Raw genomic sequence first — 14,081 nt, 5'->3', positions numbered from 1 at the left:
CTAGAAGTTTTTCCTCTTTTTCTCGGCTGAAAAGCTAAATGTTTTGCTCATTGATGGTGAGATGAGGGGCAGAGGTGAGAGAGCCTGGTTGGGGGAACGGGAGGAAAAGGATGATGATCGACTGATTTTTCACCTTGATCATCTTGCTGATGATCAGGTGAGCCCGACTCTTAAATGCTGCCGCCTTTACCTTCCGAAACTGAGTTTAGCTGAAAACCATGGTTTATAGTTGAAATGCAGCTGTCCTTGCAGAAATTATGTATGATGTCACAGTGTCAGTGTATTTGTTCAGTCCGTCTGTTGCCTCTTCAAAAGCAGTCCTGTTTGTGGATTCAAAGCAGTCCTGTAGCTTTTCAGTGTCTCCACTGTCGTGATCAGGTGAATGCGACTGGTCGGACTTCCAGAGGACCATGCCCGTGATGGTGCAAAAAGAATTCTTAGTTGTGGTGTAGGAGTGGTTCAAAATGTAACCTTCTATGGGGCATTTCAAGTGACATGCTATCTGTTCTTGGGTGTTTCCTTTGTTAGAATTTGCTAGAATGATGAGTCTGGATTTTCTTTTTCTACTTTCATTATCTGACCAGCCAGCAGTTTCTGCGCATCATTCAGGCATTCTTCTGGTGTCACATAAACACCAACCAAAATGAAAAAAGAAAGGAGTGTGGAAGAGTTTGCAGCTGATGAAATGTGACTCTAGATAAGGACTGCAGGATTTTAACTGTACTGTGACATCTTTACCCCAGTGTTCGTTGACTGTAAGCTGGGTAGATGCAGCAGGGTCCAGGGTCAGCTCAGAAAGCCAGGTCTCTGTAAAGCAGAAGGCAGACGGAGCTGAAAAGTTCTTGTTGGTTTTCTTGAGAAGTAGTTCTTCATTTTGTTGCATAGAGATCACAAATTGGAGAGGAACAAAGAATAAAATCCATGGGGTCTCAGGCATGCAAGCCATCTCGGGTGTACAAGCACTCCTGCTCATCTGCCTTTCTGCTACCTCTTCACCAGGTTGAGCAGAGCCAGCGATGTGAGTATTTTTAAAAATTCTGAAAGTTTTTTGAACAATCTCCAGATTATTATCAGGTGAAATGTTGTCCCTGAAGGTCAGTAACTGCTGTTGTCAGTGCCTGCTGAAATACGAACAAGAACATAAAATGTAGGTGACAAACACTGAGACAGCCATCCGTTGTACCATCTAACCCTGGATTTTCTGTCTCACAACAGTGGACCACTTTTTACCAGGGTACATAACATATGCTGCATGCCTGACCTTCTCCAGGCAGGTTAAATTTGAGATTTTAGATCATTAACAGCTCTTTTACCTATCAGGGCCAAGCTACTGACCAATTAGTGACAGCTTTTTGATGGAGGTGGACCCCTCTGGTCCTATTTTGGGTCACTTGTTTTTTATTGTGACATTTGTGGTGTCAATCATGTGACACTATACCTTTCAGTGGAGAAAACAGATACTACATAGACATCAAGAAAATAAAGTGGTTATTATTCCAGTAAACACTAATATGGTGGCAGTGACGACAGTGTTGCTGATTAGCGTTACAAATGCTTTACTTTTTACATATTTACTTAGTATAATTTCTTTTTCCTTCTTTGAAAAATAAGCCAGTCAACTCCTCCTCCCCATATTTCATGTCATTGGCTGTTCGTCGTAAACATCTTGCTTTATGCACATGCACATAGCCTAATAGCTTGAGTATCTAAACCTAGGTTATCAACAGCTGTTGTGAAACAAGTTAACCACAGCTACATTTATTAGGTTTTGTGAATCAGAAACTTAGGCCCAATCCCATTTCTTCTTTTTATCCCTACCCCTCGTTTTCGAGTATCACCCTATAACTCAGTTCCAAGGGGTAGTGGTTGAAATCTTGCCCTATGAAATGGGACAACCCTCAAATAAAATAATAATAATAATAATAATAATAATAATAAATAAGATAAAATTAAAACACACACACAACACTTGCTTCATTAACAGGCTACTAGCGGTGCTTTGTAACCGACCTGGCCTATCTTCAGTAATAGCAGAGAAAGGACAAGCTCAGCAACATCGCTGCTGGGCTTTAGTTACATTTAGGGCATCATATGCTTTCAAAGAGGGGGTATAAGACAATTATTTATTACCCACCGCTAATTCTTTGGTGATACGAAGCTGAGATCCGCTATTCGCCAGCTTCTTGCTCGAATTTTCCCGTTCCACCTTAAGTGGTGCAGCAGATACATTCTGGCGCTTCAGGCGTCAATACTACTGGACTATTTAAGGTAGAATGGGAAGCTTAGCTAGCTAGCTACCGAAACATTAGCATGCTATTAGCGATTTTTTATGCTTGTTATGAAGAAAACGACCATAATACATTAACAAACAACATTAAAGTAAGATAATACAATAGTTATTGTAATTTTTTAATGGAGAAAATATTCACATTTGTGGGTTTCTTTGGTCGCTCGCGCAGCCATCTTGTCGTTTTTTTTTTTCTTTTTCTGATAACACTCCGTTTGGAGTGTGCCTCTGAAAAACCTCCATTTGGAGGGCCATGTAGCCCTAACACTTCGCCCTACCCCTCCATCTCAACAAAAATTGGGACACACTAACCCTAGACGTGAACGCGTAAAACAGAGGGCTAAGGGCTAAGGGCTAAGTGGTATGGGCAAGGGGTGAAATGGGATTGGGCCATAGTCTGGATCCCTGCATGTGCTTTCTGAGACATGTCCAGGGCGTCAAGTGACTTGACTATTATGAACATATCTGGAGCTTCAAATATAGTACAAATACAGGGCAAATGTTTTAGGCAATGTTTGCTTAGAAAAGACTTGCACAGTACTGAACATGGAAAATGCTGGTACGTTGCTAAAAAGACAAAGCTTGACTGAGTAATAGCAGCAGTGATCGGAAGGCTAAGAAAAAGACGCAAGGATGGAAATTGGTCAGTTATGCTTTGGAAAAAAAAAAGCAGAGGTGATGATGCATTGATAACATGAGAAGCAGAGAGGATTCATGGCACCCTTTAAAACATGGGATACTGTTCACAAGTACATTTTGAGATTCTAACCAGGTCTTGAATAAAATCTTATATTTCTGTAATTTCACAAACTTGTATGTTAAAGGTAAAAGGCTTTTGCAACTCACTATAGCTTCTAACTACAAAGAAAAAGGTTTTATATATTATGTTATAAATATGTCTAAGAATATTTTAAATGACTACAGCAGTCTTGTGGTAAGGGTAGCTTTCTGAATCCGTCATTTGAGCTATGGACTGATACCAGAGTCTTTGTCTCAGATCAGTGGAGGAGAAAAAAAACATAACAGAAGTCAACAGTGCGTCAAATTTTCTTGCCAACATCAATCCCTCGTGCTGACAGCTTTGGACTGAAGGTTGATTGAGTCTGATGTGCTCCATGATACTTTGCTGTTGTGGTATAGCATGAATAAACCATCTGTGCTACGGCAAATATATTCTAAACTCTAAAAGTAATATATAACATAATGAACAACTATTATAGACAGTTATTTTTTTTTAGAGACATTTACACAATAAACAATTTATATACAATTCAGAGTAGAAATTACATGGTGCCCTTTCTTTTGAAATGTCATGCTTGTATGAAGAAAAAAAAAAAAAATAGTTCATATATGATGTAAGCAAATTATATTGTGTGGATGTGTACAAATTCATTGAAAGCAACAGAATATGACCTCAGTTGAGCACCAGAGTCACTTGATCAGCACTTACACTTTGTAAAATAAATGTGCAAAGCATTCTTTGTAGAAATGCCATCTAGGAACCACTTTTTTAAAGACTTGTTAAAGAACCATTTTTGTAAATGAGTGTAAAGAACCATAAAATTCAACTTTAGCTTGTTTTGGAGGTCCATCAATTGAAATATGAATTATTTTTTCCTTTGGAATATTAGTTGTTGAAGTGTATTTGTGTGATGGAAATATGTATGATTTACCTAGCCATGAAGGAACTTTCTTCTTCATAGGTGAGCAAGCAAATGAACATTCAAATGAAATGAAAAGCGTTTTTGTGGTGGCAGCACATTTTTATATTAAAAAAGCTGCAGCTGTCAGAGGTGTGAATTGTTTTGATTGCTGATTGTTGATTCCTTGCTAGCAACTCAAAACATAGTCTCATAATTTCACACACAGAGAGCCAACAGTGTTTAAATTAATATGATAGAGCTGCAGAGGAAAATATTTAACTAGATTATATTGATTAAAAGTATCCAAGTCAATTGAATAAATGGATAAAATTTCCACATAATTTAAAGTTTTTTTTTTCCTATAACTGTACATCCAAGCCAAGAATCATTTAGAAACCATTGTTTTTAAGAGTGTACTGATACCCCAGCACCCACTCTGCTATGTACAGCTACACCATGATGCAAATGGCTGTAGATGGCTCATCTCATGGGAAAAATTGAGTTAATGTCTGTCATTAGGGTAGAGGGAACACTGCAGTCAGGCTCTGTTTACAGCCTTGTTTTGCAGCACTGTACTCTTATGTTCCTCAGCGCAGCTCTGGTTTTAAAATTTGCATTAAGTGTGCATGTGGGACGATCTCTCTTTGTCACAGTCAGACATAAAATACAAGGAGGAGAATGCTGGCACTGCCAATGTCTTTTATAATCCTGCTTAAAGAACATTACATGCAAATCAACACACAAAATGATGCCTGTCTATAGAGGATTGCAGCAGTGGTGTAGTGGTGTCCACATATGTTAGCATACTGTGCTATATAAAGGAACTCAATCTGCCCAATAATTAAATGGTCTAATTGTTATGCTTAAAAAAAAAATAAATAATGTAAACTCAACAAAACTATAAATGTAACTATAAAAATAACATTTTGCTTTTTGTGTTCTCCTAGTGACCTAAAACATGCTATTCTATCACTGATGTATCAAAAGTAGATACTTAATCGGGATGAGAACATAACGAATCTCAAAACTGATTTGTTAGACTAGAACATTGCTGTTATTACAGTTGTCAGATGCATCTTTATGCTGTTTTGATGTTTTTGTGCTTAGTGTCTTTCATTCCCTATTGCCATGTTAGTCAGCTATCATTATAATACGTTTTTTTCAGTCACTAGAGCACGGCAGTGGAGAAAGATCACTAGGAGTAAACATGAAAATATATCGTTAATCAGCTCATGACTGGATGAGCATAACATGTTTGCTCTCTGCAATTAAGTCAAAATCAAACACAAAATCCCAGACACAAACATTTCCGTTGGTAGGTGGGTATATTGTAAATCAGTCTCCTCAGAGGTGTGGGTATACACTGTATACCTGCACCACTGCGATCACTGAGAACTTGCAGAGAAACTGAACCACCAAGTATTACCAGTGGTGTGCTTTAGCAAAATTTAGGTAGCACTTTGTACAGTGAGATGTGAATGTACATAATGAAAATGACAATGTTTATTCCCACAGTGGCTTTCTTGCAGTGGTGTAACTACAAGGGAACAACTGCACTAGGATCCATGACGCAGTGATGACCAGGCACTGCATGTATATGCTCAATTGTCTATCTGTGACTCTCAGAAAAATACGTAACCTCCTCAGTCCCAGACACTAAAAAATATTTTCTTACGAAACATGTTCTCTGCTGCATACTTAACATAGAACATTTTTTTGTTTACTGGGAAACAATATTCAGTGTCCAGTATACTAAATGTTTGGACTTTTTTTTGAAAAATATTTGAAAAAAATGAACATATTTATTATTACCAACATTACAGGACAAAGCCAGCACTGAACAGTTGCATGAAGTTTCTAAACTGGCTGCATGAAACAATTTCTGAACTGAAAATATGTATACAATCTTTAGAACTACCTGGACCTCTGCATGAATGGCATCTAAAATATTTTAATAATTTTCACAATAATTTTTGTATAATAATAATAATAATAATAATAATAATAATAGAGCTTTTAACAGAAAGTAGAAACACTGATTTCCATTACTATATACACACACAGTGATTCAAAAAGATTCATCCGATTTATTCATTTATTTCACTTGTATATCATTACAGAACAAAGCAGTAAATTGTAAATGTTTTAAGTGAGGATAAAGTTTATGTAATTTCAGAAGTACTCCAACTGTACAGACATCAATGCAATAGTCAAACTCATCCTATACTTGATTGAGCATGTCAGGTGTCACTGTACTCACGGCTCTTTCAATGCGATTTCGGAGATCATCCAGTGTTGTGGAAACAACAACGAATGCTCTGAGCTGTTGGAGGTTCACTGCCGACAACATGTTACACAGTTATGACTGATTCACTCTTATTGAAGTGGAGAACAGGGGTTGCCATCTCCTCGCAGACTGAAGGGAACCATCTTCCGGTGACCGTCAGAAACTGTATGACCCCCTTTTTCAATTGGTATGTGATTGTTTCCTAGGCACCTCACAGTTGTAAAAATATGCCGCATTGAAATCGGATGAATCTTCTTGAATCACCCTGTAAAATGAGCAAATGGTGGAAACTATTAAGGTCATTGATGAAAAAAAAAAAAAAGTCAGAAAACATTTTATAATCTATATTACATACTACATAGATTTACACAGGGTTGGGCAAAATATTTTAAAATAAAGTAGTGTTAGCTGAATATTGAATACACTGTTCTAAATGTTTTCCATTACAGTACATAAAAATTTAATGTATTCAGAATATATTTGAAATACATTTAGAATACACTTAGTACATCTTATTTAAGTATAGAAAACCTTTATTTACTTAATTCACACCGTTCCTCACTGTCACTGTTTGGCAGTTTTATTCATGCAATTATTCTTTTAATATGTTTCAGGATAATTTGCTTACCATTTAAATGAAATTCTGAAAATTCTCCACATTTTTTCCTCTCATTGCCCACTTCAGTCCACTACTGCTCCCACAATCCCCAACCAGGAGTCCAGTACAACATGGATGCTAAAATGATCACCCACAACATGTTTTCTACTGAGGAAATTATTAGTTGATTATTCCTCAAAACAGCTAAGTAATGCTAATAAAAATAACTTGTATGTGAACACACAAAGCCAAAAACGAACGCTCCTATTAAAAGGAGAAAAGAGAGAAGGAGGAGGGAAAACCTATTAGAACCTACATTCAGGCTACTTGGGCAGCTGCCTTTGACACTACAGTACATCTCATACCTGTGTAGTTTAACTGCCCCTATAACAGCAGCAGCTATTTCACATGGATACCCTCCCAGCACCCCAGGAGCACAATGAACCATTATGGAGATTCAAAAATAAATCACATTACAGAGGAAAATAATTAAAATAACTAACCAAATACAAATAAACTAAAGAAACCTCCTCCAATAAAATCAGAAGCAGCACTGGTCACATAGAACATATTATGGTCACCCAAAAGCTACAAATTACAGCTTATACCAATATAAAATTGTCTTTTTTAAATAAAGTAAACAAATTAACATCACCTAAATGTATTTAAAAAAAAAGCTTACTTATTAAACTCTCGTTGGAGTCATCTGAGAACAAGTTTCAAGTATTTACACTTGGAACAGCACTGGTCATCCGAGGCCTTTACTGACCTCCCACTTGCTCTAGTTAGCAAAATAGCACGAAACATCTCATTATGCTAAAAATAAACTAGACAAGTAACAGTGCTACAATCATCAGAGTGCATTTCGTGTACAGTGCTTGCTTACCAAACTCAAGCTTCAAACGCCTTGATGGCAGAGGGCAACTGCAACCTTTGAGACAGAATATTTTTCCTTTTCCATGCAGGCACACCAGTCTCACAGGACAAAGGAACTAAAACAAATGTAGCACACAGTTTAGCTCCAGAAGGATACATAAACGTCTTTTCCAGCAAACCAATTTAATTTAAAACTACAAGGACGCCAAACTCAGCACGTTTTTCCCCATGCACGCACATGCCACGAGCTACAAACTCAAGTGAGCCACAGGTGAGCTTAATAAAGAAGCAGGGAAACAGCATTAGTTTGTAAGAACCTATGTCGCTGGGTCCTACTGTCCCTCAGTTAGCTGTAGCATAGAATTTGTCGAAATGAGAATTACCACTCTGCAATGTCTTCTGGTTTTCTCAAACGCTAGAGGGAGCTCCCGAGTGAGTCCAAAATGAATGGGTTGATATGGAGTATTTGAGCAAAATCATAGTTTATAAATGCTTAAACATTTTTAATGTAACAGAATACATTTCCTGAACACTGAATATCATAAAACATTTTAACACTGCTGTTATATTTTTAAGAGCTTGTAAAGTCGAGTTATAGGAGTTTTAAACGGCACCTCATGTATGTTCATGACGTCTGTGAGCGCGAACAGCCAATGAGCTGCTCCGCTCGCCAATCAATCATCACGCTCTAGCATTAATGCCCGCCTTTTGCTGCTCAAAACCCGTTTGCTGTAGAAAAAAGGAAAAATATAGGTAAGATTTCTTTGTTTTTAGTGAAATACATCCCTCAACGTTCTGGGCAAGTGATAATGAACTTTAACTTTTCGTTTTTAGCCGTTGAGTGCCATTTACTCCCATTCATTGAGGACTCTGCGGGGGATAGGAAGTGGCCAGGCTCCTCATAAACCGGCTCTGGCTGTAGTACTGCCGGGTCTTACTGCCGTTGTATTAGCTACGGCTGCTGGGTCCTAGTGCCCCATAGTTCATACTCTCCCGCTCCTAGCTCCTACTCGTTACATTTAGAAGCACACAAAAGTTAGTGTTATGACATACCTGTATAGCTAGAATACCTGGGAAAAATGTCCAGCATGCCTCACCAGTTATTTTCCCTAATAGCCAAGATGTCTGTTTTTCTCCATCTTATTTATCATGCATTTTATTTAGGGTAACCATTTTCAAACTGATCCTTCACAGTCTGCACCATGACATGTTCATAGTTTATCATTGTAAAACCTGAAATACATAGTCAATTGTAAACATTTAGGTTAATTTAGATGCTAGTAGGTGCAGCAGCATGCTCTGAGAGCATCAACTTGTATGAGACATAACAGTAGTATGTAAATAAGCAAATTACATTGCCTTTTTTTATCCATTGAAAGTAATTTTCATATGGCAGGGGCGCACGTTGTGATTTTCATAAGTGGCGCCTCATCCTGGATAATCATTTGTTTTCTTTTCCTGAACAAACATTGCTATCATCCAATCAATGATTTCTGAAATCATCAGCCTGCGCCTTTGCTGTTTTTCAAATTCTGACCAGTGCCTCCTGCTTGTGCAGAGCAACAGGTAACTCCACAAATACATTGTCTATGAGCTTTTTCTATACTGAAATGTATTAGGATAAAATAAATGGGTACAAAATGTTACTAAAGTTGTTTCATCAACTGACAGATAGTGTTGATAGATAATGTTGAGTCTCTCATACAGGCTAGTCAGTTATCTTACCATGTAGCATTGCTAACTGGCTATCTGGCTAATTAGGTTGTGTTTAGCAAACAGTAAAACTAAGAAAAGTGTGATTTTTTAAAGGATATGTTTGACAACATTCACAAATACCTAACAGATTAAATTATGAGCTACCTAAAGCTTATCTAGTTAGAATGCTAGAAAACCTAGTAGTACTTTTCACAGCATGATGAGCAGCTTGTCCTGGGTAGCCAATAGCTGCTGATCCTGGATAGTCAACTGGATATTGTTCATGACTATTTCTTCTGTAACCCGCATGAAATCCTTTTTAATGACTGTGTTAATGTGAGATTTAGATCTAGCAAATCAATCCTGCTATTGACTGTATTAATCTTTGACAGCCAGTTAATCCTGCTACTGACTGCATTGATCGTGGATATTTAGTTAATCCAGTTAATGACTGTATTGATCCTGGATAATCAATTAATCTATTTTATGACTGTATAAATCTTGGATAGTCATTTAATATTATGACAGACTGCATTGATCCTGGATAATCACTTAATCCACTTCATGACTGCACTGATCCTGGATAGTCATTCAATCCTGCATAGATTCTGGATACTAAGTAAATCCAGTATCTGACTGCTCTGATCCTGGATAATCACTTAATCCACTTCATGACTTTGTTAGTCCCGTATAGTTAATCCAGTTAATGACTCTATTGATCCTGGATAGTCAGTTAATCTAGTTAATGACTGTATTAATTTTGGATAGCCAGTTAATTGTATTATAGACTCCATTGATCCTGGATAAACTTTTAATCCAGTTCATGACTGCATTGATCCTGGATAGTCATTCAATCCTGCATAGATCCTGGATACTAAGTAAATCTAATATCTGACTACACTGATCCTGGATAATCACTTAATCCACTTCGTGACTTTATTGGTCCTGTATAGTTAATCCAGTTCATGACTCTATTGGTCCTGGATAGTCAGTTAATCTAGTTCATGACTGTATTAATCTTGGATAGCCAGTTAATTGTATTATAGACTGCATTGATCCTGGATGAACATTTAATCCAGTTCATGACTATCTTGATCCTGGATAGTCATTCAATCCAGCTCAAGACTGCATTGTTCCTGGAACATCAGTAAATCCAGTATCTGACTGTACTGATTATAGATTAATCTAGTTCATGACTGTATTGATCTTGGATGGTCTGTTCATTCACTTACTGACTGTATTGATCCTAGGTGATCACTTAATCCAGTTCTTGACTTTATTAATCCTGGATAGTCAGTTTATCCAGTTCATGACTGCATCCATCTCTGGATAGTTAGTTAATCCAATTCATGACTGTATTGATCCTGGATAGGTAATTAATCCAGTTCATGACTGTATTGGTCCTGGATAATCGATTAATCTAGTTCATGACTGTGTTTATCCCTGGATAATCAAGTAATATAGTTCATGACTGTATTGGATATTTAGTTAATCCAGTTCATAATCCAGTTCATGACTGTATTGATCCTGCATAGCCTATTATTCTATTATTGACTGAATTGATCCCAGAGAGTCAAGTGATCCTGTTTATGACTCCAATGAGCCCAGACATTCAGTTAATCCTGTTCTTGAAGGCATATATCCTGGATAGTCAGTTAACCTAGTTATTGACTGTATTGATCCTGGATAATCAGTCATTCCAGTTTCTGACTAAACCGTTCCTGGATAGTCAGTTAATCCAGTTCATGACTGTATTGATCCTAGATAGATAGTTAGACATATTATAGATCGTATTGATCTTGGATAACTAGTTAACGGAATTCGTAACCTAATTGATCCTGGGTCGCCAGTTAATCCAGTTTATGACTGTAGTGATCCTGGTCAGATAGTTAGACATATTATTGTCTGTATTGATCTTGGAGAACTAGTTAATCCAGTTTATGACTGTATTGATCCTGGATAGTCAGTTAATCCAGTTTATGACTGTATTGATCCTGAGTTAACCCCATTTATGAGTGTACTGATTCTTGATAGTCAATAAATGTAGTTCATAACTATTGATTAGCCAATTGGTTAGCCAATTAATCCATTTGATAACTTTATTGATCCTGGATGTTCAGTTAATCTAGTTCATGTCTGTATTACTCCTGGCTAATCTATTAATTCAGTTCATGAATGTTCAAGTCACCTATTTGGTTTGACCATTATGTAAGCATTACCTATAAAATTCCAGAAGATGTGTTCACTTGTTTGGATTGTAAATAATATGACTATATTCTACCTTGTAGACCTTGTTACCCCTCGTTCCTGTCACCACAGCTGTAAAGAAATCTGAGTCTGTAAATTTCTATACAATGAATAATATTACATCAAACCACTCTGAATCCACTGAAATATGCATTTTAAGTGAGCCACATTTCTCTGTTATAAACTTAAAGTCTGTTCATTATTATTTTTAATTTTACAAAGACATTTGTCAGTGCATGGTTCGTCACCATTATTCTGTGTAGTGATTTGTTTTTAATTATTAATCATTCAGTATTATCAAGTTGTAATTCCATTAATCATTCAATGTTATCAAATTGTAATTCCATGTGTGTTTCTTATATTGAATCATTAATTTAAAGATTTCTGAATTTTTAAGATTTTAAAATTATTTTTTCAGTTGATCAAGTGATTACTGAGTGGAATGAATGGTGACTTATTGATTCAGTTGAATGACATTGATTTAGTATCATAATGAAACAATGAGTTGTGTAAGAGCAGTAAAAATGCAAAACTATGCAGTGCTCTGGCCCTCCAAGATCTGACTTTGAGATTATGGTTTCTGATAATATGTAATAATATGTGAAATGCTAATAAAAACAGAAAGCAGTGATTTGTAAATTATGTTTGACCTGTATTAAATAAAAATGGTACAAAAACAGTGTTGTGTGTTGTACCTGATAAACTCCATTGTTTTTTTGTTTTTTTTTTTTGTAAATAAATGCTCATTTCAAATGTGATGCCTTCAATACATTCCAAAAGATTTGTGACAGGAGCATGTTTATCACTGTGTTAAATCACCTTTCCTTTTAACAACACTTAATCATTTGGGCACTGAAGACACAAATTGTTCCAGTTGTCAAAGTGTAATTTTTTGACAATCTTCTGTTTTACGAGTCTTTAGCTGTGCAACTGTACGGGGTCGTTATTGTCATAGTTTGAGCTTAATATTGTGACATATTTCCCATAGTCACTGAATAATTTATATAAGTTACTGAGTCACTCATATTAGTTACTGTATCATTCATAGTATTTACTAAACAAGTCATAATAGATACTGAATCATTCTTAGCAGTTACTGAGTTATTCAGAGTAGTCACAAAATAATTCAACAGTCACTAAATAATTTATTGCATTTACTGAATAATGCATAATAGGTTCTGAATTCAAAGTAGCTACTGAAAAATTCATACTATAATGCAAAAGCTTGGGTGCAAGTACAGTAAACTCAGCAAATAAATAGAAATGAAGTGCTAAAACTTGTAGAAAAAAATACTCTGTATTTTTGTTCCCTGTAGAAGATGTGTTTTATTGTGTCTTATTTTCACTTAGAAAATCAACAAAACCTCATCTGAACAGGAGTATTCAAACTTTTGCACATGCCTGAATCATGTTATCATGTACATAATATGCATTGCAATGTCAAATATTAATTATAACAGTGTGTCCATTAAAGTGCACCTAGGAACATGCAAAAGACACTGGATTATGTTTTATTGCTCTTAGTTAGCATAAGGATCAAAAATACATCACACAGATATCTTACACTGCGATCTCTTACTATACTGTCAATGTCTAAAGCATATAGCTGAATAAATATATTGAATCTCCTTTGATAATTTCAGGTCATTCATAGTTGACAGAGATATATGTGAAATCAATGCTCTCCTTTGTTGGTACCATGTTCTTCAGGTATGTTTAATTTTATGAGATACACACATAAAAGTTTTTCACAGCATATGTAGATCTGATTATTGTAGAATTTTATAAAAAGAAATGCTAACATAGCTAATGAGGTCCGATTCAGGAGTCAGTGGACCCTTCAGTGCAGGCTCTAGAAAAGCAACAATAAAGTTCTTTAGAAGAATATAAGCCTACTTTACACATTTCTCAATTTTTTTACTTTTTAATTAAAAACAGACAAACAAAAAATGATATACCACATTTGAGCATCCATTACGATGTCATCAAGCCATCTTCCATCTTTAAATGACTGAAACGATGTCTTCACAATCATCATTCCACTAGGAATGTGATCCAATCTGTAGAGATGATTAAATACCCAAGAAAACACATGATACCATTATGCTTGATCAGAAAACGACCATCACTGAGAATCACCATCATGTAGTCAGAGATTACAGCCTATCAGTGTAAAATGGAATGCATGTGTTAGCCATCCTCTAGCTCAATATGACTGTTCAGTTTTTGTTTTTTTTTAATAATTTTGAACAAGAACATTTTTTGGATGGTGGACTATTCTCCACCATTTTTTGGATGGTGGAGAATACAAACCGGATTCCAAAAAAGTTGGGACACTAAACAAATTGTGAATAAAAACTGAATGCAATGATGTGGAGGTGCCAACATCTAATATTTTATTCAGAATAGAACACAAATCACAGATCAAAAGTTTAAACTGAGAGAATG

The 14,081-nt window shown here is 36.1% G+C and overlaps 1 long non-coding RNA gene across 1 annotated transcript; it reads right to left on the bottom strand.

Moving 5' to 3' along the window:
* Positions 1-6,305: 6,305 nt before the first annotated feature.
* On the bottom strand, positions 6,306-7,946 carry LOC118812927. Its single transcript, XR_005007594.1, has 3 exons — positions 7,702-7,946; positions 6,846-6,953; positions 6,306-6,482 (listed from the first exon to the last, which is right to left on the bottom strand). It is a non-coding gene; the product is annotated as an uncharacterized LOC118812927 (long non-coding RNA).
* Between the last annotated feature and the right edge of the window lie 6,135 nt (positions 7,947-14,081).

This window comes from Colossoma macropomum, unplaced genomic scaffold, assembly GCF_904425465.1.
Source record: "Colossoma macropomum unplaced genomic scaffold, Colossoma_macropomum, whole genome shotgun sequence".
NCBI classification, from domain to species: Eukaryota; Metazoa; Chordata; class Actinopteri; order Characiformes; family Serrasalmidae; genus Colossoma; species Colossoma macropomum.
The sequence above is the reverse complement of the archived record's forward strand: the minus strand, read 5'-3'. Positions and strand labels throughout refer to the sequence as shown.